The sequence below is a fragment of the Triturus cristatus genome, chromosome 2_1 (assembly GCF_964204655.1).
Source record: "Triturus cristatus chromosome 2_1, aTriCri1.1, whole genome shotgun sequence".
Taxonomy (NCBI): domain Eukaryota; kingdom Metazoa; phylum Chordata; class Amphibia; order Caudata; family Salamandridae; genus Triturus; species Triturus cristatus.
The window spans coordinates 584,576,311-584,598,958 of NC_140581.1; the positions used below are offsets into that span (position 1 = coordinate 584,576,311).

Genomic DNA, 22,648 nt, shown 5'->3' on the forward strand with positions numbered 1-22,648 from the left:
AAAAAAGTAAAAGCTCTGTTATCTAACTGAATTAAGTAACTCTGTCAAGTACTGACTGGTAGAAACAATTATGTGAGTACCATCGCAGTGCATAACAAGAGAGTGCTGATTCCTCGAGATTATAGTACACACAGACAACTAACTCACGCTGATGTACACTACATGCTTCCCATTGAATCAGACATGGTGCAATAAAGAAGAGCAATGCAGGCTTGTAAAAAATTGCAAGGTAGGCTTGTAAGAAATTGGGTTACTGGTTGAGGAAGGTGGAAGCCCCACTTAGGCAACAATCATAATCCATGTCAGGATGAACCTCAAAAGGTCACTAAATTAAACTGTGCTTAACCCTCTGGAAGCTTGGCACAAAGCAGTAAAGTTTAACTTAGAGACAAAGTGTAAAGTATTTATGTAGCACACAAACAGTAACAAAGTGAAAACAAAACACACAAAAAATTCCAAAACACTTTAGCAAAAAAAGTGAACATTTTAATAAATAAAATCATACGGGTATGACAAAAATACAATTAGTAGTACTTGAGATATATATATATTTTTTTTCACTGAAAAAACCATATGGATGTCATCAGTGATGCCATTTCAGATGTCATCAGTGATGTCACTGACCATGTCATCAGTGATGTAATATGTGACGTCATCACCAGTGCATTGCGGGCGCGCAAGTTATAGTTAGCTCAACTAACTATAACGGGCGAATTTCTCTGGTTTTATATGAGTCAAATGTCCAACTAACTATAACGTCCCTGAAACCTATGGTTTTTTCAGTGAATTTCAAATGTTTTTTAAATGTTAATTTCATATTTAAATATAGATAAAAACTATATTTTTTCTATTTTTTTTGTAATGTTTTGGAAGTCTATTATCCTTTTTTTTTATTTGAAAAATATGTAATGTTTAAAATCTTCCCCCAAAAATATGTATATTGTTTTTTTTTTTTTTTAGAAAACTGAAGTCCCGTACCAGTAGTGTACCAAGCTTCATCAGCACGTGAATCCTATCCGCCATATTGCTAAACTCGTAAAGGATGCGCATTTCGTATCCAACGGGTTCGTGGCAACGCGTTCCACGTAACATCATATACGTATGGGGTCATGCCCGCTGCGCGTTGTGTATGCGATGAGTGCACGCTGCCAGGCCCCGTGTTACGTCATAGACGTATGGTGTCACGCCGGGTACGCCATTCCCTCATTTTTTTTCTTCTCAAAACTATATCTTAATAAGTTTAAAGTGTATATGAGAACAAGCGATAATCTAAAATATTTTCAACATTTATATATTCCTAACTGTAATAAACTTTTATTATGCTAATAATTTCTCAAATTCGCGTCGGGTGCAGCCTCCTTACGCGCTCGGTGCGCGATTGCCATGTGACCTTAAAGAAAAGCATTTGATTGGTTCATAACATTTCCCATTGTAACAGTTGGAGGACCCCGCCCATTTTAGCCATTCTCTCTACAGCGTTTGATGAGACTCCTCTTCTGCTTACAGAGCTTTTTTGAAAACGTTTACCTATGTACACATATCTGACACTACACACAACATGCAACCATCATCTTCATCAATATTCATGCTCTGTAAAGTAACCTTCCACCTATGATAGTCATGCATCTAAAAGCTACATAACAGAACTTTTCACCACTGCCAGAGGTAACATGGTTGCATACGCTGTCCACAGCACAATGTAATGTGGTACGGCCCAGGTGCAGTATCATGCATAGATAATGAACACACGGACACAGATAGATAGTGGAAGTGGGTACGGGCACGAGCGCTCGACTCCTTTTTATTACCAGGGTCACATATCCAGGGACGTCTGTGCTGGATGCGTGTGGGGTGAGTGTAAACCAGCCCTCAGGAAATGGTTGCTGCTAGCATCAACTACAACAGTAATCATTGGATCACACACAGATTCAATAATAAAAGGGTCAATAGTTTGTGCTGCAGTAAGGTAGGGACACTAGGATGTGAAATAATACAGAAAAGATTCTATCGTAAAAGAACTATAACTTGTGGTATACTAAGATACAGGCAGTAGATCTGAAATAATACACTAAAAGATTGTATCATAAAGGGTCCATCAGGTCTAGTGCACTTAGATAACCACATCAAAAGCATTCAGCATGTGCACAGCCAGCGATGATGCGTGCTGCGGGCGGGCCGTACTAGGAGCAATGTCTGTTGCCTACAACACTACATCATCTGCAATACCGACTCGATCTGAATTGTAAACGCTGCTGTCTGCAGTGTAGGCCAGAAAGCAGTCAGCAAGGGCCCGCAGCCACGTGGTGTTGACTTGAGCTGTCCTGTTTGCCGTTACCGAAGCAACAAACACCGTGTGCAGACCCTGTGATGATGCGTATGCGTGGGGCGGACACAGCACACTGGAGCAATGTCTGTTGCCTACAACACTATATCATCTTCAATAGCGACTCAATCAGAATTGTAAACACTGCTGTCTGCAGTGTAGGCGAGAGAGTGGTCAGCAAGGGCCCACAGCCACGTGGCATTGACTTGAGCTGCCCAGTTTGCCGTACGCGAAGCAACAAAAACCGCGTGCGGACCCTGTGATGATGCGTATGCGTGGTGCGGACAGAGCGCACTGGAGCAATGTCTTTTGCCTACAGGACTGCGTCATCTACAAAACCGACTTGATCTGAATTGTGAACACTGCTGTCTGCAGTGTAAATTGAAGGCAGTAGTGAGCACAGTCTTCCATGAATACTTTTTCTCACTTCTTCTTCACAAAATACAACAACATAAATTACAAAAAACTCTGTAATAAATAAACTAAAACAATTCGAATTGCGATCTTTGCTGTCCACTGTGTACACTGTTATTCAGTGTTCTTTACTACTACCAAGAAGAATTTGGTCATTGTACTAGACCTATAAGTTAGTTTAAAAAACTTCTTCAAGCAAGTATACTAAAAGGCTATTGTGTATATTTCAATAGACGTTGTAGTTAGTTGCCTACTGGATTCTGTAATTAAACAATCACCACTCGAACTGAATTGTGAGCCCTGCTGACCACAGTGTAGGCCAGAGGCAGTGGTCATTAACGCCTCACAGCCACGTGCCATTGGATTCGGAAGCACGCAGTTGGTTGCACCTGATCGGAAGGGGTACACACAAATCATCACAAACTTTCACTTCTGACATCCTCAATCACAGAATCAAGACCCCGTTTCACTGTTCCAACCTGCTGTACCACGGTGTACTCCACCGACTGTAGTCAGCAAAGCCCAATAATCATGTGCAGCAGTTAGCTACGGACGTACAGAGTCTGATGCACCTCAACGGAGGGAGTTCTGTCAAAACCAAGCAGCAAGTAATATCGGACATCGTCCATTCTGGGATCAAGACACCGTTCCACTGTTTTGACCTAGAGTTGCTTGCACCTGGTCGCAAGGAGTACCTTCATCTCCACTCTCAGATACAGTTCTAACATTGCCCATTGTGGAATCAAGACCCCGTTCCACTGTTCGGACCTGCTGTACCGCGGTGTACTCCACCGACTGCAGTCACCCAACCCCAATAATCATGTGCAGCACTTAGCTACGGAAGCACAGAGTCTGATGCACCTCAACGGAGGGAGTTCTGTGAAAACCAAGCAGCACGTAATATCGTACATCGTCCATTTTGGGATCAAGACACCGTTCCACTGTTGGGACGTAGAGTTGGTTGCACCTGTTCGAAGGGAGTACCTTCATCTCCACTCTCAGATGCAGTTCTAACATCGTACATTGCGGGATCAAGACCTTGTTTCATTCTTCGGACCTGCTGTACCGCGGTGTACTCCAGCGACTGCAGTCAGCCAAGCCCAATGATCATGTGCAGCAATTAGCTACGGAAGCACAGAGTCTGATGCACCTCAACGGAGGGAGTTCTGTGAAGACCAAGCAGCAGGTAATATCGGACATCGTCCATTCTGGGATCAAGACACCGTTCCACTGTTGGGACCTAGAGTTGATTGCACCTGGTCGAAGGAAGTACCTTCATCTCCACTCTCAGATGTAGTTCTAACATCGTCCATTGTGGGATCAAGACACCGTTCCACTGTTGGGACCTAGAGTTGGTTACAGCTGGTCGAAAGGAGTACCTTCATCTGCACTCTCAGATGCAGTTCTAACATCGTCCATTGTGGGCTCAAGACACCGTTCCACTGTTGGTACCTGTTGGAATACTGTGTTAGTAATATACAGAGCACTCCACGGTGCTGGGCTTCAGGCTGGGCGCTGTCTGCCTGTGTCGCGGTAGCCAGCGTTGATTTCAGGAGCCTTCCCAGTTCGTAGACCTCGGCCCAGGAGCTTCCACCGGCACGTGATGGGCCCTCTTTCACATACGACTTTGTCGAAAGGTGAACAGTGGGGCATATGTGCGTCGCAGCGGCCATGATGGTTTCTGGGTAGCAGCAGGCTGAGAGCATTATTCCAGCAGCCACCTTTGCTCACAGCGTCAGCCTCGTGGCGGTGTAAGCTGCGCAGACCTAACAGACATGTTCGCCATTCCGGAAGAGAACCACACCCAGAGAAACATGCCTTTTATTCATACCCCTACGCTAGCCATGCGTACGCCGAGCCAGCCCACTACGCTAAAGATTTTGGGGGGGCACGTACGCGCTATGTTTTCATAATCTTCCCTACTGACTACTATCATGGTTGCGTCCACTGTCCACTTCACTCAATAGACCATCAGTGTATGTTGACAAGTACATGTCTGAGCTCTGCATACTCAAGTCTGTCCGGCACATCCCATCAACACTTTGCATTGTATACTTTTATAATCGAGAATCACTAGCCACCTTCGCACATACTTTGTTCCCATCTCTCCCCGCATTCTACATTGTGTGGCAGAGGTGCTTTGTGTACATGGCTAGCCACGGTTCCCACAGTACGTTGTGTCGGCTAGGTGTACATGTTGTTTGTCATGTTGTATGTGATTATATAAGGTAGCGCGTTTATTCACAAGCAGTGGTTTCTCCCATTTACATATCGCTGTCTTAAAGAGGATAACGAAGTTTTTCTCACAGGTGAAAAATGGGAACACAATTTCAATCATTCATTACAGTGCAAGAAAGTCCAACTGCATGACGCTTCTAAGCTTACAGCCCTCAATCTTGCGTGCTTTCTTAAAAGCACGCCAACTCCCACAATTAGACCAACATACACATAGCTTTCTAACGCCAGTTATCTGGCTCTTAATAACATGGACTGCTACGCAACGAGAGCTGGCATACCGTATGTCCTTACTGTTTCAAACCGGATAACTTCCTCTGGCAATCTCTATTCCCATCCACACAAAGTAACTCACAAAGTTCAACTTGGCCTTCAATACCTACTTTGAAAACAAATTTTATTAAACGGAGCAAACTGAAAGCGCTTCTGTTTCAAACAGAAGTGTCCCTCACTGCTCCAAAAGTAATTTATCGAATGCAGATAGCAAAAACTTCAAGTAAAATACACTCCCTTTTAAATACGAACCTCCCATTACACTTTGTGAATTGTTACACAATTTTCAACACATCTAACATTTAAGGTTTGGCACACTTTTTTAACATTGTCTCCTCCGGCCTTCTCACAGGCTTTCAAACTGTTTTTAGTCTAATACCAGACTTCATTCATCTCGATCATCTCTGGAATAACAGCAACAGTGCCCATAATTCTCGCTCTGTTTGCGGCCATCCTACTACTATTTTAGCTTGTTAAAAATGGCTACGCTCCCTGTGGTAACAAGCATGTCCGACAGAATACGCCTCTACGCGAAGCTACATCAATACCGTGAAAACATGGAACAACTTTTCGGCTGCCTGCCTCTATCTATTATCGGAGCCAGCTACAACATGACATTTATTTACACATATACAATCTGCGTGCAACCATCTTTTTATTGCAAAACTTGCCCAATCGACTGGCGAATGGATCTATGCCTTGCCAACATCCCAGCAAACGCTCGCGATATCCAGTAGGTAATGGAGTATCTTGAAAACCATGAACTTGATTGTTCAGGCAGTGGAGCAATGGCGGATGCAACGCAAAAAGGTATCCTGGCGGAATGGGATTTCTACGCAGCCGCAAAAGATCTCCTGCAACGTGCGACCTTTGACAACATCGCAGATTGCCTGCCAATTCAAATTGCCACTCCAACATTCGAGGAACATTACTGTCCCTATGAGGATATGAATTGGATCGCTTTGCTTTTCTCACACGATGGCAACAATCGCCTCTTGGAACATTACGCATCTCAAGCCGCTGAAGAACTTCCGGACTACTTGTAAGAAATTCACTTTATTCTTGGATTGAATTTTTCCAACTTTTGTAACTTTTTCCTATTCAATTTTTTAATACACTTCAATTGAACTATTTTCATATAATAACTTTCTAAGTATGCTTTGGCATTTGAACTCTGTTTTCATTATTGCTCCTTACGTCTCCACACTAACCAGGGATGGATGATGTATGGCCTATGCAAATACGCTATTTACTTGCTAAATTAGCCTAAACCCGGCATCCATTTTGAAACCATATCTATTCTTTGCACACACGTCTCTCTGCCAGCCTCTGCTCACGAGCTGGTGATCAAGATAAAAAAACACAGCATTGTTTAGGAACTGATTGGCACAGTCTGGTAATCGTATCCTACCTTTATTTTCATTCTACAATTTACATTCATTCATGCCTAATAGGTATTGTTTATGTCATATGGAACTGTAACATGTAATGTGGAATTGACTGGTGCAGAAGCTTAGGTTTGAATACAGCAGAAGCGGTTGAAGTTTGCCTCTGCTGGATGCCTAGCTCTTGCACCAGTTGTTACATTTATGGCACTTACATAAAGACACTTTTTATATAACTTGCAGACTCCATCGCTTTATCCCACACAGCCACTTTCTTAAACACACCTGATTTCACCATTTGTCTTCTGTGGCATTGCAACATTCTGCATTATATTCTTCCCGATTATTTCTTTATTCCTGCTTGCTAAAACACTCCATTCGAGTCTTCAGACTTGTAGGGGTGAGTAGTTTGCTTCAAAATCCCGCTATAGTCTAAACCCATACTAACACCACTTGCAAAGCTATGCTACAGCGGCCAGTATGCTACAGCGCCAAGAGCACATCAGTTTACAGCAATCAGCTCACGGTTTCATCCCCGAGTGTACTGGCACCTCATCTCAGCACCATCTCACTCTGCTCAAAACAGCACTTTCACACCGTTAGGGGTGAATACTTCACTTCACACTCCCTGTATAGCACACTCTAACCACCCCATAGAGCTCACACCGCTATACTCTAAACCCATACTAACACCACTTGCACAGCTATGCTACAGTGGCCAGTATCCTACAGCACCCAGAGCACATCAGTTTACAGCAATCAGCTCACGGTTTCATTCCCGAGTGTATCGGCACCTCACCTCAGCACCATCTCACTCTGGGCAAAACAGCACTTTCGCACGGGTAGGGGTGAATACATCCCTTCACACTCCCTGTGTAACACACCCTAACCACCCTACAGACCTCACAGCGCTCCTACCCTCCTCTTTCCTACTCTTTTTGCCCTTTTTTCCCCTTACTCGCTTCAAAGGAATCACCAAATGGCTGCCAACACTTCCTAGTTGCAACCGCTCGCACCGCTCGCAGCCAATAAGCAGCAAGCCAAGAGGGAATATATAACACAAAAATCAACATACAGACGGAACAGAAGGAGATAAAAGATACAACAGGGACAGAGAACACAGTAATAAATCTAACGACCATGGCTTTGACACAGGAGGAAGAACAAATCCTTGCTCTAGGGCTATCTTTTTGCAAGGAAACAAACTTTGATTATACACAGACTAGAATAGACCTGTATCATTTCATACGCAGATTGAAATTACGTAAACATTTCTTTAACACCAAAGAAAGGATTGATGCAAGTAAACATGGAGGCACAGTGTCCCCAGAATCAAATACTCTAAATGTAGCGGACCTTTCTGAGAGACATGACGGAGCTGGAAATTGATGGTATAACCGATGTAGTAACTAGTGGTCAAGCAGCAACATATATGCAGCTGTGGTTACACCGTTCAGACCAAAATCTGTCTTCAACCCACTAATGCCTAGGGACAACATTGACATTTTTGCAGATAAAGTGATCAAAGATCTTAAGCAATTGGCAATTGAAAGTAGCAATATTTTTAACAAAACCAGGCATAATGAACTAACAAAATATTCCAGAGTCATGCAAAGAATAAAGAACGCCCCGACATTGTTGTTCGATGGTCAGATAAAGGGGGTAATGTTGTACTCTGGCCTCTTGAAATGTGCAACAAAGAGGCAATGACACACTTATCGGACAAGGATTGTTACACACGGATCAGTGCCACCAACATCATCAGCATCAAAGAGAAATATCACAGATGTTTATACGAATGGAGAGGGAACGGGTTGATAACAAGGAATGAATTGGATTTCATGAAAAATGACTACCCTGTGACACCACAACTCTATCTGCTCCCGAAAGTCCATAAAAATGCAGAGTGTCCACCGGGCAGGCCAATCATATCTGCCATTGGGAGCCTGTTTGAAAATACACGCAAATTTATTGACTTTTTCCTTCAACCATTCGTTCAAGCTTTTGCCTGCATATACTAAAGACACTGGGGATTTCCTAAAATCTTTTATTGTAACTGGCATGATGACTATGTATTTGTCACGTTGGATGTACAAAGTCTGTATACAAGCATCAGGCATCACGATGGCCTGAATGCAGCAAAATACTATCTGAGTACAAGGGATATAGGTTTTACCATTCCATCATATGTTATTACATATGATGGAATGGTGCCTGGAGAACAATATCTTCATGTTTGATAGATTACTTTACAAACAGACACAGGGCACAGCCATGGGTACTTGCTTCGCCCCCAGCTATGCGAATTTGCATATGGGCTGGTGGGAGGACCAAGTACTCATGGGGACACACAACACACAGATGTCTGAAAATGTAGTACTGTACCAACGCTACATAGATGACATTTTTATTTTGTGGAAGGGCACCGAACAAGGTGCCATTGATTTTGCTGATGAAATCAACAACAATGACCTAAATCTCAAATTTACTGTACCACAAGTGAGAAATCTATTGTATATCTTGACTTAGAATTGTATATCAGCAATAACAAAGTACATTCACGCACATTTAGGAAATCGACATCAGGGAATGCTATTTTGCATGCCCAAAGTTTTCATCCCGTTAAACTTATTGGAAGTATCCCCTATGCCGAGTGTTTGCGAATGAAATGGAATTACAGTAGTGCAGAGAGTTTGAAAGATTCCACAGAAAACTTGTTCAAGAGACTTAGCAACAAAGGCTATAAGTCAAAAACTTTAGAAACAGCAAACAGAAGTGTATAGCCATCACCAGGGAAGACCTTATATTTAAAAACAGGGAAAGCAAGACAGTCTCAAGGGAATCTGTAAAACAGACGCCGAGATTAATTACAGGGTATAATACATACCATTCCAATCTACGAAAAATTCTGTATAGACACTGGGAAATAGTGCTTTGTGATCCCACCATAGGCCCTTCTTGCACTAAGCTTCCTCAGTTGGCCTTCAGGAGAGCCAAATCCATTAAACAAGAACTTGTGTCCAATGCTCCTGCGCAGAACAAAGGTACTAGTTGGCACATGGAAAGATAATAACGCACTCTCAGAGGTCAGCTCGTTTAAACTATAAGTCTTTAATCCTTAAACCGCTACGCGTTTCGACACCAAATGTGTCTTGTTCATACAATAATACAGCTTTGCAAGGACGTGCATAAGTAAACAATAAACATAGAAGAAGCACTTCTGTTTTACAATTGCCCACAATCTGTGTTTCCAGTGGGGGCCATTTTAAAGCAGGTACAGAGAGTATATGAATTAATAGTCTCAATGCATACTCAATAAAGATAAATATCTGCGAACAGAAACCGCCACATTAGTCCTTCATATTTCCGAGGTACAAACCACATGTTCATGTAATAATTTTCACAGTTTGTGTTATAGTACATTCTTTGAAATAAATAATATACTGATTTCTCGCGGACTAGTGCCCCGATCGCACTAAAGCAAAATTATACATGTGCAGCAAGCATATACTAGCGCTGTTGGGTGGCGTATTTGTATAAAAGCGAATTGCGGACAAGTGTCCGTTTCTCCCCGAGATTAAGGAATAACTCATTGTATTGGACTGATGGCGATATTCAATTAATTGAACTATTTAAGCGGACTAGTGCCTGATAATATCTCGTGCCATGGTAATAAGACATTGGGAATCTGAGCAGATGCCAAGTGACAGGAGATTCTAGCAAGTATTTTCTTCTAAGAAAAAGTGACAATGGAACTAAACTACAAAAATTATATAAATATGACGTATTGTGATTAAGTGTTTATAAAATATCTCTTATCTTATTGAAAAGTGCAGATGTCGGTCCTGATGAAGAAAAGGGTAGGGAACCCGTGAGGTGCCTTGAAAAGTGATGGGTCCCTTCCTTTCCTCCTAAACAATAAGAAAAGAGAAATAATTAAAATCAATAAAATAGTTCAATTCATTGAATATCGCCATTAGTCCAATACATGTGGTTTGTACCTCGAAAATATGAAGGACTAATGTGGCGGTTTCTGTTCGCAGATATTTATCTTTATTGAGTATGCATTGAGACTATTAATTCATATACTCTCTGTACCTGCTTTAAAATGGACGCCACTGGAAACACAGATTGTGGTCGATTGCAAAACAGAAGTGCTTCTTCTATGTTTATTGTTTACTTATGCACGTCCTTGCAAAGCTGTATTATCATGTGAACAAGACACATTTGGTGTCGAAACGCGTAGAGGTTTAAGGATTAAAGACTTATAGTTTAAGCGAGCTGACCTCTGAGAGTGCGTTATTATCTTTCCATGTTTGGATATTTATGGAACCGGCTTTGGGTTTTGCCGGCGAACGCACCACCTGACTAAGGGACTGATCCTGGAAGGACCCGACTTTGTTTGCTTTCACATGATGGAGGGATCGCATGCCGGCCATAGATCAATGCAGAACTGATCTTCAAAGGTGAACTTCGTGGAGTACACTAGCCTTCGAGCACGGAGGTAAGCTTGGCCCCTGGCGGCGCTGTTTGGGAGGGTGGCGTGCGTGCACTCGGTGTTCTGGCGGGTGGCCTCTCAGCGGCAATACCGGTGGGTCGGGTACTTACTTCTCCGTAGGCAGGCTGAAGCGGGCAGACAAACACTCAAGTACTGTACTGGATAGAGACAACTGCTGCATATAATCTAGGGTGTATTAGTCTACACTCCACGGAAATCATAACACACATGCAACAAAACGAGTGCCATCAGTACACTAGTATAAACACTTCGAAGGGAAGCGGAGAAACAAAACACTGCATATATTCCCTTTTTCCTTGCCGAGACGTGCATGTCACAAAGTGCACACTACGCATTAACTACTAGAACACAGCTAGAACATTATGGAAGATGAAAGTGAAAGACGAAAGGAGGCGCAGGCACTCTTTGCTCGAGCTCCGGGAAAAGGGGCACCTGTGGGAATAATAACAAGCAAGTCCGATCAAAATTCTCTTAACACCAAAATGAGGAGATATGAAAAACTCGAAAAACTAGAAACGTCCAAATGGTAGGAGGCTATCTCCCTCCAGGATTACGTCGATAAAAGCATGGATCCACGAAGATTAAGAATTTACATCACCCCGTCGCACGAATCACCTAATCCACGTATGCTCGACGAATGGGCAGCCAATTCGGCATCAAGTTTGAAGAACACGCTGTGCATACTTATTAAGTATGCATGGGAGGACACGGAGGGAATAATAAAAGAATTAGAGGAAATTGAAGAAGAATTTAAAAAAGCACTGAACAAGATAACACTAAAAGATTTAAGGAGGTACTTAAAGGTAGACTCAAGAAGTACGAAGAGGACATTAAACTACGCAAACAAAGAAAATTACACCGAGACTGTATAGATTACGAGATTGGTCGTATTTTAACCTACAGTCAGAAATATGATCATCTGTATAAACCACAAAGTGTCTTCAAACAAAGGGAACCAAAAAGGATCCTGATTAAGCCTACCTAGAAAAATATATATAGGTGCTCTAAAAATTAATAGAGTCCTACACTAGAAAAAACACTTATTTTTCTAGAGTCCCCTCACTCACCTAGGGTTGCCCCAGGGTGACATGCTTCATCATAGGGGTCCTCACAGGCATCTACTGTCTGGGGCGTGCTACAACTTAACAAAATACGCAGGAGCACTTTTATATTTTCAACTATGTGTAGTGATGTGTTGTGCTGTGCTGTGTGGAGTGAAAAGTGAAAATAAATCAATAAAAATTACCTGGATAGTGAGCCCTAATTTTATTCTGCTCCAATCCGGTAAATGTACATTAAAATGGGGCTAGTAATAGAGTACAGTAACGTTATGTGTGCCTGTCCCTGATTACTTGGTCGACATGTTTCGTGGTTACCCCAACCACTTCCTCAGGACCGTACAAGGACCAGCCTTGCGTGTACCACTCCGTGTTTTTACAGACAAACAACTAATTTGTACTGTTTGTAAACCATTTGGTTTGTTAAATACATACGATTCCCATGTTATCAGGATTTCTTAGATGTATTGGGTCGTAGTTTCTGTATGAAGATATAATGACATATAAGGATTAGTTACACACCCAAGTCCACAAATTGATGTGGACTAGGGATCTTAATCACTTTACATCTCTTTTACGTGTCAGAAAACTCTTGTATTTCTTAGAAAATAAAAGTGCATATTTAATAAGTCCTTTTAGTGAATAAAGTGAAAAAACAGATAGACATATACACACATATATACAGAACACAAGGCTGTGGTAGGTTGCATGGATAAAACCTACTTTTATGGAGGTGTAATTCTACTCCATGGTGTTGCTGGGGCAGGGAGGCTCTAGACATCTAGGACATGATATAAGAATGTAAGTTAAGCGCAAGTGGATCTTCCTAATAGATGCGAGAGACTGAATCATAAAAATTTGTCATGGTATTTTGCTTCCTCTTCAACTTACTTGTCTAGATTGCACCATCAGCTTTTAAATCTAGGAGCTCCCAGGAACACCGCATATTGTTGTGTCCCTATCGGTGCTCGCTTTTAAATGTTTCTACTGGCAGGAAATTAGGAAACGATTCACAGGTGTGGACGCCCGAGTGGTTTTGGGCGCCATCTTTCAGTGGTGAATCGATATGTACTTCTTTATTATCAGGACAAAGTGAAGCTTGCATATTACCATCCAACTAAGAACATAGCATGTAGTTCTTAAAGAAATATTGTAGTGTGTTTCAAGATCATCACGTTTGTACTTAAACCCAAAACCGAGTTTGTACTTGTCAGCCGAACCCGAGTGAAAGGATGATTATTCATTCGAGTGGTTTTATAGGCGCCATCTTGGAGTGGTGAATGAATCATTCTTTTTAGTGGCTAGTAGCACCTAACACACGATAATATTCGTAAAAGTGAACTTCATTCCAGGATGAGTTTTTACCCTGAATATTACTGGTAAAAGTGTTAGATACATAATTCTTGTGCTGACTAGGTAGAATGTGAGACAGAAGTTATACTTGTCAGCCGAGTAGTTTTTAGGCGCCATCTTGGAGTGGTGAATAAGTCATTCTTTTTATTGGCATATACCACCCAACACACGACAATATTCGTCAATGTGAACTTAATCTCAGTATGAGTTTTTAACCTGAATATTACTGATAATTGTGTTAATTACATTATCCCTGTGTTGAATGGGTGGAATGTGAGACATGAATTGTTATCGTTTTCAAATGACGTTATTTTCGTAAGGACTTTGAGTGTCTCCTTGGAGTTGTAATGTTAACCAGATACAAAGGGTTGTCTACAGAACCATACTGCTTATTCGCGTTGGCTAAATAGATGTATGATCATACATTAGATGTGAGACATTCAATTATTTAATTTTCAATATACTGATATCGTATTTAATAATCTTTTACCAAGAGATCAGTACATACATTTGGATTTGTGATGTAGGTCCGATATTAATTCAGGTTATTACAAAACCCACACGGAGATATTGTTACAGAACAAGGGTTGTTTAGAAACAAAATCAATGAGGTGAACTATACCATAGCCTATTTCCTAGGACATGGGAAGAACAGTAATTATGGTGAAAAATATTCTATAGAGAATGGCCTTTTGCCCAAATGGTTTCTATTTATATTATGGGTTTTTAAACTCATTCATACAGGGCTTTGTTGTTAGCGTTGGTGATTAGGTTCCTTATTCATGAACTTTACAGAGAGGGTTTATTCATATTTTAGCCATGTACATGTTTTTCCAACAGGTGATCTTACTCAATGGTTTAATGCATTCCACGGAATATTGTCATTGAGGCCTTGGGTATCTGTATGTAGTTTATACACCCATCTTTGTTCAAAGTGCCCAAGATGGAGGAGCGGAAAGATCCACAGTTACAGAAGAGCTGCCAGAGACAACACCTACCAGTGATTCTGATACTGACATCTCAGTCCACACAGCCAGCACTTCCTCTGAGGTAGAAATAACCAAACCTGCGTCTTTTTTAAATGAATTCCGGGTGATGAGGACACGACGACAAAAAGCAACACCAGCAATGACTACGCCCCAGAGAGGTCGGGGTCGCGGACAAGGACGCGGAAGAGGAAGAGGCAGGGGCGCTCAAAACAAAAACTACTCAAATACAAGCAAAGGAGAAAAAAGCAAAGAGCCAGTGGGAACCAGAAGAGGAGGCTACAAGAAAATACAGTAACCATGGATATTACAATGGTAAATAGAACCATCATTAACCTTTCCTCAAGGTCTTTAACTGAAATAGAAAAAACTACATTATGTCTAGGGTTGACATTCTGTCCCACAGAACTTTTTAACTATGCTAACACAAGAGTTGACATCAGTGAAATTACTACTGATAGGGCTGCATGCACTGGATTTAAACCGAAGTCTATCTTTTATCCAGTTCTCCCTCATGATTCGATCGATACATTTCATGAAGTAGTTACAAAGGAACTTATTCAACATAAGCATATGATATGTACTCATAATAATGCTAAATTGAATTTGTCAAAGAAACAAATAGAATTCATTCTATTGTTAGCCCAAGACAAAAACATTGTAATAAGACCTTCCGATAAAGGAGGTAATATTGTCTTGTGGAATAGACAAATGTATATTGAAGAAGCTCATAAACCACTAAATGATGCTAATTTTTATTGTAAATGTACTACCACTGAATACAATCTTAGCATAACTACAACATGGGAGAAAATGTCCAACTGGCAAGAGACAGGGCTTATTACTTGGGAGGAATACTGCTTCTTGAAAAGGGATTTTCCTAAACAACCTATACTATATTTACTCCCTAAAATACATAAAGACTCCAAAAAACCTCCAGGAAGACCTATAGTTTCATCACTAGGAAATGTCAATGAAAACATATCCAAATATGTTGACGATTTTCTTAGAGAATATGTTGTTCAGTTACCATCCCACATAAAAGACACTAAGGATTTCCTCAATAAAATAGAGAGCATCATGTGGGAGGATGAATTCATCTTGATTACCCTGGACATGAACTCGTTATATACCATCATCGATCATGGCCAGTGTATAGAAGCCTGTATGCACTTCCTCAGGGAAAGAAACATAAGTTACTTGGAACACACAAACATGCTGGCAGACATGATGAGGATATGCCTCACTAATAATATCTTTATGTTTAATGGTGAGCTTCACAAGCAGGTGCGAGGCACGGCGATAGGTACGTGCTTCGTACCTAGCTTTGCGAACCTCTTCCTAGGGAAGTGGGAGGAGGAAATTCGCAAAGATTACATTTTTTACTCTGACTTTAAGCAGGTCAGAGTATGGATGAGGCATATCGATGACCTTTTCATTATATGGAAGGGGAGCGAAAGTGAAGCAACCCACTTCGTCAGCAAACTGAATAACAATATGTACAATATAAAGTTGACATCTAACATGAGTAAAGTCAGAATTTAATTTCTTGATACCCTAATTACAATACAAGACGGTACTATAGTATCAACCTCGCATCGCAAGGAAACTGCAAGAAATAGTTTGCTTCGTGCCCTCAGTGCTCATCCTGAGGCACTCAAGTGGAGTATTCCGTATGGAGAGTTACTGAGGGCACGAAGGAACTGCAGTGCAGATGAAACATACATCCAAGAGCAAGAAACCATGCTAGTTAGATTTAGAGAGCGAGATTACCTGGAGTGGGTACTCAAAAAAGCTATGGACAAAATAAAAGAAACTTGCAGATCCAAAGCTCTGGAGTACATTGATACAGCCGACAATGATGAAACACAGACTAAAGTGATAACTACATTTAATCACAGATCCAAGCATGTTCACAAGATCTTAGCTGATAATTGGAAAATCTTAAAATCAGATACTATCATAGGTGGCAGTAGAAGTGAAAGACCAATGATTACATATAGGAGGGGCAAAAGCCTTACAGACATTTTGGTAAGAGGTGACATTACAGAAATCCACAATAGAAACTTACATAATCTTAAAGGTTTCTATCCATGTGGACACTGTAAGGCATGCAAATCTAGCCACATGGTTAAGGAATTTGAGGTATCTGGGTTAAAAAACAATAAGATCATTACACAGTTCCTAACATGTAACACTAATTATGTCATCTATGTTTTTGAATGTCCATGCAGACTCAAATATGTAGGGAGTACAACCTGTATGGTCAAGAAACGCATCCAAGAACATCTGAGAGCTATCACTAATGTAGACCTGCATTACCCCATCGCCCGACACTTTCAGGAGAAACATCAATCATACAACACCCTTCTAAGATTTTTTGCCATTGAGCAGGGTAATCTAGGTAAGAGGGGAGGTAATGGGGAATTAGCCCTCAGAAAAAAAGAGTCCAAATGGATAATTGATTCAGAAACAAGATTCCCGGGGGGGGTCATAACCTCGATGAGGAATTAGCAACTCATTTACATGATGATTGAATTGTTTTATCTCCAATATGATGTTCTATTTGACTGTGTTGTTATACTTCTCTGAAATTGCTAACAGTAATGTGATTGTAACTACTGTTTGAGTTGTATATTGATTTTAATTATTTCTCTTTTCTTATTGTTTAGGAGGAAAGGAAGGGACCCATCACTTTTCAAGACACCTCACGGGTTCCCTACCCTTTTCTTCATCAGGACCAACATCTGCACTTTTCAATAAGATAAGAGATATTTTATAAACACTTAATAACAATACGTCATATTTATATAATTTTTGTAGTTTAGTTCCATTGTCACTTTTTCTTAGAAGAAAATACTTACTAGAATCTACTGCCACTTGGCATCTGCACTGATTCCCAACGTCTTATTACCATGGCACGAGATATTAAACAGGCACTAGTCCGCTTAAATAGTTCAATTCATTGAATATCGCCATCAGTCCAATACAATGAGTTATTCCTTAATCTCAGGGAGAAACGGACACTTGTCCGCAATTCACTTTTATACAAATACGCCACCCAACAGCGCAGGTATATGCTTGCTGCACATGTATAATTTTGCTTTAGTACGATCGGGGCACCAGTCCGCGAGAAATCAGTATATTATTTATTTCAAAGAATGTACTATAACACAAACTGTGAAAATTATTACATGAACATGTGGTTTGTTCCTCGGGAACATGAAGGACTAATGTGGCGGTTTCTGTCCGCAGATATTTATCTTTATTGAGTATGCATTGAGACTATTAATTCATATACTCTCTGTACCTGCTTTAAAATGGCCGCCATTGGAAGCACAGATTGTGGGCAATTGTAAAACAGAAGTGCTTCTTCTTGTCATGCCCCAAGGTTGAACACGCACGAAGGTCCAGTATATAAGGACCCTAAAAGCTAACAAACGCGCTTAGCGTTCTAGCTTCGAGCCCTGTTTCTGTCCCTAGCTTTGATTGCCTGACTTCCGTTGTGTAGTTTCCTGTTTCCTGTTCCTGTTTGTTCCGAAGTTCGCCTATGGTCTCCTGGTGTTCCCCGGGGCTTGCCAGCAGGGCGTTTTTACGCTCGTGAGAAGCTGTTTAGCAAGTCAGTGAACCGTCAAGTCAGTGAACCGCCATTCTTATCCCGGCACTTTGTGTCTCCTTGTTCCCGGGGTTTGTTCGCCATTATTAACTCGGCGATTCGAGCCTCCTTGTTCCCGAGATTTCGCCCAGTTCTCCAGCGGTAGCGTGAGTGTTATCTGTTCCGTTTATGTTGGCTATTCATACCCATTCCATTTTTATATCAGTACTAGCATTGATTTCTCCCGTCGCTTCTACTCCTCTGCTGTGCACAAATCCCACCCAGCCTTGGTTATTGTTGGATTTATTATTACCTCCCCTTTCATTAAGTCGACAGTCCCATCACCCATTCACCGTGGTTCAAACACGCTTCTGAAGCATTTTGGGGCTTTACTTCATTGTGTTCATTCCCGCTTCTCCATTGTACAGTCCCCCTGATTTCCGCACATAGCGTGGCTCATCCTTCCAATAGGAAAAACGGGACGCTAGCGTGAACCACTGTGCCTTATTCTACAGATCTACAAAAGCACGGTAACTGCGCTGTGCGCTGCTTTATTTACTTTATTCACAAATACATGAACATACTATAAGAGGAAGTAACTTGTATTGTTTCCTTTACTAGTGCTCACTATTCATCCTCGAAGAACAACTCTAGACAAACTGCATGTTGAAACCTATTTTGGAGAATCGTCCACAGTATCTGTGAGTTTATTGTAGAGGGAAAGAGAGAGCTTTGAAGGGTCTCAGGAAGGATTTGATTGCTAATACTCTGCTGTTTGTGGTATAGATTATCCAGAACGACACCCCAAGAGCTATCCTGTTTCACTTGTGGAGCTAGCAGAACCTTGGTATGTGAGAATACAGAATGAGTTATATGTAGACATAGAGGGACTCTGTGCTTATTGAAGTTAACCCAGCCTTTGTGTTACAGCGGAGTATTGCCTCATACTGGAACCCTCTTCAGCCACACCACAGACGTCGCACCCACCTTCCCTTGTTTTGTTTCCCTGTTTTCCCCTGGCGTGTCATCCGTTGCTCTAGTGTCTGATAGAGTCGGAAGGCCGTTGGGGAAGACTGAGGCTTACTCTGCAAATTCCTGACGCTCCTGTAGAAAACTCCAAGATCCATTGCACTTCTATGTTTATTGTTTACTTATGCACGTCCTTGCAAAACTGTATTATCGTGTGAACAAGACACATTTGGTGTCGCAACGCGTAGCGGTTTAAGGATTAAAGACTTATAGGTTAAGCGAGCTGACCTCTGAGTATGCGTTATTATCTTTGCATGTTTGGATATTTACGGAACCGGCTTTGGGTTTTGCCAGCGAACGCACAACCTGACTAAGGGACTGATCCCAGAAGGACCCGAATATATAAAAGCAAAAAAGTGCTACTTGCGGTCATCTGGCCATGCTGGACAGGGGAGAAGCCACAGGTTCAGGACGACCGTGATAGAACATGGGGCAGTTCCCGACACAAGTTTAGTCCAGCTGAAAAACATACCTTCTAAAAGCCCATCGCAAAGAGTTCAGTTCGCAGAGGAGGAGGCAGCAAGAAATGGGGAAAGCGTACCGGATGGTCGCTGCTGTAGTCTGAAGAGCAGGTATGGTGTAGCTGATGGTCATCACTGTAGTTTCGTGTTGACGGTCACAGCGGGCTGTCATTGCTGTAGTGCGAAGTGCAGAACTGGAGTTGACAGTCATCGCTGGCAGTTGCTCTAGCATCAGTTGGGTTCACCGGAGCTTCGCATTGACAATCGTAATGGGCGGCAGAGTCTTTGTGTGAACAGGCTAATTTGCGTTTGGGAAAAGGCCAAAACTTCAGGATTTCATCTTTCTTCACAGGTGGAGCTCAACTGATGAGGCACCTCTTGGGGACCAGAAACTCACTGCAGCAGAGGCCAACAGGGCTCAGTCAGCTTCATTTGCAGGACAAGTGCAGCAGGTCAGTTGGGCAGTTGCAGGGAGGCCTCTAAACTTGATGTGCCCCTGCAGCTCAGACAACTGACCCTTTGAGTCACTCAGGTTAGCTTGCAATGAAGCAAGCAGGTCTAGTTTTCCTTCTCAGAGAGCAAAGCGGTCCCAACTCAGCAGGGCAGTCCTCTGGGGGGCAAGGCAGTCCTTCTTCTTGAATGTCTCTGAAGGTCCAATATTTATATCTGGTGCCAGCCTTTAAACTGGGGTATTCCCTATATTGCCCACACATCTAGTTCTGGAAAGTTTTTCTCTTCCATCTCAAGGCTGCACAATGTTTGGGTTGGCAAAAGACTTGAGTCATGTTCCCTTGTTCTTGCTGGAGGCAAGCCCTTAGAAATGAGCTCCACCCTCAGCCATCTGGCAGGATGGCCCATTCTGCCCACGCCTAGTCCCCTTTTGTGTTACTGTCTGGAAGTAAAACACAAACTCAACAGCAGAGCCATTCATAGTCATGTGACCCAGGATACTAACATAAGGAACAATGTTTAGTAGAAGAAAATGGCAACTTTCTGAAAGTGGCAATTTCAGAATTGTGACTTCAAATCTGACTTTACTATTACAGAGGATTTTAAATTACAATTAATTTGAGCGTAAATACCATATCTCTATCTGCTCCGAATCAAAAGTTATCATTTATTAAATGTAATAAAGTAACACAGTGTTAGTCAATGGGAAAGATAGGCTTTGCAACAGCGAAAAATGATGCCAGGAGTTTTTCACTGCCAGGACATGTAAAACGTAAACCTACTTATCCTACTTTTTAAATACAATGCACCCTGCTCTATGAGCCTTAATGGACTACTTTAAGGGGGACTTATATGTAATAAAAACAGAAGTGTAGGTCTGACAAAAGATTTATTTTGCCAGGTAGTTTAAAACTGCACTATAGGCTGCAGTTGCAGGCCTGAGAAATGTTTTAAAAGGCTACTTTAGTGGGTGGCACAATGACTGCTGCATGCCCACTAGTAGCATTTCATTTACAGTCCCTGGGCACATGCAAGACCATTTACTAGGGACGTACAAGTAAATTAATTGTGCCAATCAGTTGTAGGCCAGTTGTGCCATGTTTGAATGAGAGAGCACAAGCACTTTATCACTGGTTAGTTGTAGTATTAGGTGCACAGAGTCTAAAAGCCAACAAAAACGATGTAATTAATCAAGAGGTGTAAAGGCAAAACGTTTGGGGGAATAGCACACAAAGGATGTCAGGTCTATCAGGCTGTATTATACTTTACACCTTTTATAATAGTCAAAAGTATGACAAACTTCATCCCCTGCTCAGTCTTCTTGGTGGAGGGAAATATAGTGCCAAATCTGTGTATAACGTTTTAAGAGGAATACACAAAATACTGGTCAATGAGGTTCTCGTTACTGGTGATGAGAAATGGTCTCATGAACCGGGACTGAACTAGCCATCTGTAACAATGATGAGTACAGATGATAAAATATTGGACTCTGCTTTATATTCCATTGAGGGTGTGATCCCTGTACACCTTCTATGATTGTCTAGTAGTCGCCATTCGTTGCTGGTCGGAGATTGCACAACCTCTGGCCCATGCCAATTGGGGTTAATACTTGGGAGGGATTCTATTATGGCAACATGTGAGTATGCTTGCTGTAGTTACCTTAGAAGGGCAACAGCTTAGCTGAAGACTCAAAGGGTGCTCTGAATGAACTCCATTAGTGGCAATAAGGATATTAATGGAGTCTCTGAAGAATAGGTAGATACTGCTCCATCACGTGGGATGTCCTTCTGTCTGGGGGTGAAATGTAGTTAATTAACTGACTATGACATTAATAATCTTCCAGAAGAACACTGTGAACAGTGGTCATATGTCTCTTAAGTTTAATTTAGTTATGTAACCGAAAGCAGTTGTGGGAAGCACATAATTTTCCACGGGGCTCATCATTTCCCGAGAGCTTGGTTGATACCTTTTACCATAAACTATGAAACACACTAGACAAAATGGCATCCTTCTGGCTGACTAAACTGATGCCCAAGAATACATTTACTAACAAATGGTACAACAGTGACCTGGCTAACATTCATAGGAAATTCCATATAGCACACAAATGAAGTGTCACAGTCATAAGCAGAAAATGTCTAGTTGCAGAAGCTAGGAGGGACACAATCATCACAAGCTTCCTGATTAACCTAAATGTGTGTTCCCCAGTGCAGTCTACTGCCCCTCAGCCGCCTCATCCCGAATATAATCTTGTTACAGTTGGTTATTAGACCTCTTCAAGAGCATGTTGAACAGTACTTCATCCAGAATAATAGCCAGGCAAAAATCCAAACCCTTGTAAGGTAGGGAATCACATATGCCAAATATCACATGACACCTTTTTGTCCCCCTTGACTAAGGCCAGAAAGCTGTAATGGTTAAGGCAGGGCCGGTAACCAGGCAGCGTGAGGTGAATGAGAGAAGATGCATGAGGGCCTCCATTGATGCCTGACTTTAATGGAAACCGGCTCTGGATCGGGAGTTTAAACGGAGCATGAGGACCAGGGAAGAAAGCCGAGTGGATTGTG

At 41.8% G+C, this 22,648-nt stretch overlaps 1 protein-coding gene across 3 annotated transcripts in view; it reads right to left on the minus strand.

The window, feature by feature from the left end:
* KIAA0825 (KIAA0825 ortholog) overlaps positions 1–22,648 on the minus strand; it is a 2,097,552-nt gene that overhangs the window by 1,123,167 nt on the left and 951,737 nt on the right. The window lies entirely within an intron of this gene.